This window comes from Phoenix dactylifera, unplaced genomic scaffold, assembly GCF_009389715.1.
Source record: "Phoenix dactylifera cultivar Barhee BC4 unplaced genomic scaffold, palm_55x_up_171113_PBpolish2nd_filt_p 000188F, whole genome shotgun sequence".
Classification (NCBI taxonomy): Eukaryota; Viridiplantae; Streptophyta; class Magnoliopsida; order Arecales; family Arecaceae; genus Phoenix; species Phoenix dactylifera.
This window is the reverse complement of record NW_024067715.1, coordinates 443,161-448,373: the sequence shown is the minus strand read 5'-3', so window position 1 is coordinate 448,373 and position 5,213 is coordinate 443,161. Positions and strand designations below refer to the sequence as shown.

General features: G+C 41.3%; 1 non-coding gene across 1 annotated transcript; it reads right to left on the bottom strand.

Annotated features, from left to right (window-relative positions):
* Positions 1-3,204: 3,204 nt before the first annotated feature.
* Positions 3,205-3,310, bottom strand: LOC120105088. Its single transcript, XR_005507482.1, has one exon. It is a non-coding gene; the product is annotated as a small nucleolar RNA R71 (small nucleolar RNA).
* Positions 3,311-5,213: the final 1,903 nt, after the last annotated feature.

The window sequence follows — 5,213 nt, the reverse complement described above, 5'->3', positions numbered from 1 at the left end:
CCCTTGGATTACAGCCGGTTGTTTTCCAAGCTCACAACCAAACTTGTTGTTTTACGAGCTCACAACGAACTCGGTCGGTTTTCCCAGGCTCACCGACTAGAACCACCCCCGATTGTTTTTCCGGGATCACAATCGAACCCTTACACACGTTGGTTTTAACTCGGCTCACCAACCAACCTCAATTTCCTTGATTCAATCCCCGATTGAACCAAGTAAATACAAGTTGTAGAAAGAAAACAGAAAATGAGCTTCTCAAAAAGCAGATGAAAACAATATGAACAATAAATGAAGTTAAGAAGCCTCAAACGCTTTTAGATTGGAGATGAGGAATGGCTTCTTAAACTTCTGGTCTCCTCTTGAAAGAGTAGTCGACTTGAATGCAGGAGAAGGAGGCTTTAATTGCTGGGAAGATGTAGTTGGAAGCAGTAAATGCAGATCTTCCTCTTTTTCGTTGAAGAGCACGTTGCAGAGCTTGAATGCTTGATTAGTTGGAGTGAAATCGTTGTTCTCTTCCTTGCTACAGTCCTCTGTGGCTATTTAAGCCAACCCCCACGGAAACTAGCCGTTAGAGTGCTTTTTCTGCCCGTTCTGAACACTCTGCGCAGCCTGACAATATGACCGTTGGTGGGTTGGAGTCGACTCGCGCGATCAGGAGTCGACTCGGCTATAGCGGGAGTCGACTCAAGCTTTTCCGGAGTCGACTCGGCAACTGTTCCAAATTTGAATTAAAGTTGCCTTCACGACTGGGAGTCGACTCGTCTTGACCTGGAGTCGACTCGTCAACTTCTGGAGCTGACTTGGCAATTTTGGAGTCGGCTCATCCACTGAAGTCCGTGGATCCAATTTTGAATTTTGTCCACTCGAGTCGACTCGACTGTCCTGGGAGTTGACTCGAATCTCAGAGCCCGAACTCCCGATCCTCTGTCTTTTGGCTCGTCCAGTCTTGGAGTCGACTCGAACTTCCTTGGAGTCGACTCGGCTCTCAGTTTCCGAAAGATGGTCTTCTGCCTTTTGACGTGAAGCTGTCTTGGAGTCGACTCGAGCTGTCTGGGAGTCGACTCGAATCTCAGAGGCAGTAACTTGGTTTTCTGTATGTCTTAGGGTCGCGGTGTCTTGGAGTCGACTTGCGTATTGCGGGAGTCGACTCGAATCTCAGAGTCCATAAAATGGTCTCTGACTTTCTTTGTGTACCGCTGAGAGTCGACTCTTGCTTTCTTTGGAGTCGACCTGTCAACCATCAGAGTCGACTCGCGTTCCACTGGAGTCGACTCGAATCTCAGACCCGAAAACTGCTCTCTGACTTTTCTGCCTGTGACTGTTTGGAGTCGACTCTTACTTCCCTGGAGTCGACTTGGTGAACATTGGAGTCGACTCGCGCACTTCAGGAGTCGACTCGTTGACAGGTTTTGAGTTGATCCTTTCTGTTCTTCTGTCTGTTCTCAGTCGGAGTCGACTCGTACTCATCTGGAGTCGACTCGAGCTCGTGCCAGTGAATTTGATATGCTTGGAGTCGACTCGTGATACTCGGGAGTCGACTCGAGTCTCAGACATTGGTTCAAACAGACTCCTTAACTTATCCAACAATTATGAACCAAGTCTTGGGACACTTAGACAGGATTTTCACTGAAACACTCAATTGAATTCATTAGTAATTAAAAGATATACTCAAATGCTTTGAGCTCATCAAAATCAAATGGGGTTTTAATCAATCACTCCACACCTTTGAAGTAATTATTCAATTAGGAAAAATAACTTGTCTTCAATCCCTGTGGACCGACACCCGTAATCACTATCCTACAGGATACGTGCTATTGCATGGTTTATTTTTGAAATTGAAAGAACCGATCAATTTTTGGCGCCGTTGTCGGGGATTGCTAGCATAGTTATTTTTCCTATCATTAAAAAAAATAATAAAAAAAACTTTCAAATATATATATATATCTAAAATAAAATAAAAAAATTATTTTCTATTATTGTTACTTTTCTTATTTCTTTTTTCTCTTCTACTAATTTTTTTTTATTTTTCTTTTGGTCTTATTTGATCAGGAATCGAAGAGGAGATCTAGGCTATCAAAAAGGAATGCTTTAGAGGTTTGCTTAAAAAAAAATTTAAATTGCTGGAGAAATTCTCTTTGGTAACCTCTAAACCTTTCTTATTTAAATTAATTATTAGCTTGAAATTTTGTGGTGATTGTTTGATTTTAATTTCAGCAAAAATGTGAATGCATGTTTGATACACATACACAACTAATCTGTACTTAGTAAGGGCAATCACCCCAACAAGATAAGAGCCGGATTTCATCACCGGACTCTTGCCCAACTTAGGTGAACTCAATCTCACATAGTGTCACTTTAATTAAAATCAATTAGACGTTGGCTCCTAGGGACATTCGAGCTCAATAGGACGAAGATCACCGAAAGTTGCACCAATTTCGCTCTGTGGCTTAGTTGATGTCTAGGCAAGCTTTGTCCCTATAAGGGAGACAGTTCATCTGTTCGAGGCAAGTGGGTTTTAAGTGGGGCCTTTGCGAACGCATCGTGACCCCTCCACTTACCTGGGAGCTTACCTGGTCAACTCAGTTCATTAGACCGGATTGGAGGCTTAGGTGCCCTCTTCAAACCAGTTAGGAGCTGTCTAGTGATTTTAGGACAAAGACTAGGATTGATATGCTTTTCTCTTATTGCATGCTTGATTGATCAAGTACTAGTGTATGCAAGGTAGTCGTTCTAGAGTACAAAACCTATTACCTTTTGACCCTGAAATAGAACGAACCCTTAGGAACATTCGAGCTAAGATCAAAACATTAGGATCATCCCCACCTCTTAAGATGGCTGAAGAACAACCCAAACTCCTGAGGGAGTACTTTACTCCCACTGTTTACACTTTCCCATCTTGCATTCGATTACCTGAAGTAGCAGCTGTACAATATGAAATAAAATCTAGTGTGATCCAAATGCTCCCATCTTTTTATGGGCTCATCAATGAAGACCCATATAAACACCTAAATGAATTCCTTGAGATTTGCACCACTGTCAAGATTCAGAACTTTACTGATGATGCTCTAAAACTTAGATTATTCCCCTTCTCCCTTAAAGATAGAGCCAAACAATGGCTGAATTCTTTAGAAGCCAACTCGATTCGTTCTTGGGATCAAATGCAATAAGAATTCCTTAAAAAATACTTTCTCATAGGAAGAACGAACCAGTTTAGACGTGCCATTACAAGCTTCTCCCAAACTGAGGGAGAAGAATTTCATGAAACTTGGGAGAGATTTAGGGACCTAATCCGTAAATGCCCTCATCATCAAATACCTCAGTGGCAACTAGTGCAATGTTTTTATGACGGATTGACAGAACGAAATCGTCAGATGATCGATGCTGCATGCGGGGGCACTTTTATGCTTCAAAATGAGCATGAAGCATGGCAATTATTTGAAAATCTTAATGAAAACTCCCTCCACCATGCTTCATGTTCTCGTCAAGCACCCCCGAGTTCTCAAAGAAAAGGGTCCATTTGTGAAATAAGTCATTCTATGGACCTGTCTAGCAAGGTAGATGCATTGTCCCATAAGATTGACCAACTGATGATAGGTGGGCATTACATGAACTCTTCCCAAGCACAAGTGTGTACTATTTGTTCTTGTTAGATGTATGCCCTAGAAGCCAATTTGGCTGACACATTGTTGATTCTAGGGACATAATTTTGTACTTGACTGTTTATTATTGAATAAATAAAAGGCATCTTTTCATTCATATTATTTATGTGTCTATGAATCGTCCAAGAAATTAATAAGATGATGATACATATTCTCAAGAGTTGAGAATTTGAGCCATGTATCATTGGTGATTAATTTCTAAATGCTCCTGATCAATGGATCATCACGAGGACGGTGATCGATCCGATCAGTGCACAGATCACTTTCCTTCTGGATGGACGAGACTTGAGTCCACAGTGTAGGGACACTGAAGTGATAGTGCAGGTGCTTGTTAGAGAACAAGGGTACTGAGCGTGACCAAGACAGGAAGTCACTTGGATGTCTATCCACTCGTCAGTGACTTGCTTGATGTTGCAGTAGTGTGACTGGTCCTTTGACCTGCGGTGCTTCGGCTACTCACAGTGAGATTATTGTAGTTTGACTGCACACATACATGGTCTCTAGCCATATGGGTCCATGCAGTGTAGATTGGCTGCAGTAAGTTCACTGTAGGAGTAGGGTATGCACCTATAAGGAATCTATCGACCTTGATAGAAGAGGAGTGATCCTATGTGATTTGTTAGACTGAGTTCTAAGACCTTGGCCAGGGCAGTAATATAAAGTGGAGAAAGAGTTTTCCACTATCGAACTCGAGTCGAATAAATCTTGACATATGACAGACGATGGGATTTGACGAGTTGTCCATGACCTCCGTCCTGTAGGGATCCACGATAGTAGGACTGTATCACACGTTAACTGCACCTAGAGGTTCATCATTTCATTCTGCTGGGTAGCCACTACATGCTGCTAGGTGTCACTGGTGGATGGTGGGACTCATAGGGATTATCTTGATGATCGATAAACCCTAATGAGTTGAGTTGGAATCGTTCCAACCCATTGAAAGGAGTTTTCAATGATATTGAGATAAAGATCACAATATATCTCACTACCAGTCAGAATAGAACCTATGGGGTCACACACACTAGAAGTATTGACCGATCCGATGGTTGAAATCGTGATTAGGAATCACAAGTAATCAATTTGATTGATAAGAAGTTGAAGAAAGGAACAAAGGGAATTAATTAATTGGACTTGAAACAAGAGTCCTACTTCGGGTAGGATTCCTAGAGTCCTAATTGGATTAGGACTGGGAATCCTAGTTGGAGTAGGACTGAGATTCCTACTTAGAATAGGATTCCTACAATCCTAATGAGATTAGGAATTTTGAATTAAAATTGGATTCCTACTTGGAGTAGGATTCCTAGAAATCCTAATTGGATTAGGACTTCGGATTCAAATAGAGTCCTAATTGGATTAGGACTAAAATTAAATACATCCTAATTGGATTAGGATTCCTTAAGTCTAAATTAATTATTAATCTAATGAATCAACATGACTCCTAATTGGATTAGGATTGAAGAGTTCAATTGAGTCATGGTTCATTCAAGTCCTAATTGGATTAGGACTAGCATAGATTGAACCCAAAATTGGCTAATCCTAATTAGATTAGGATTAAAC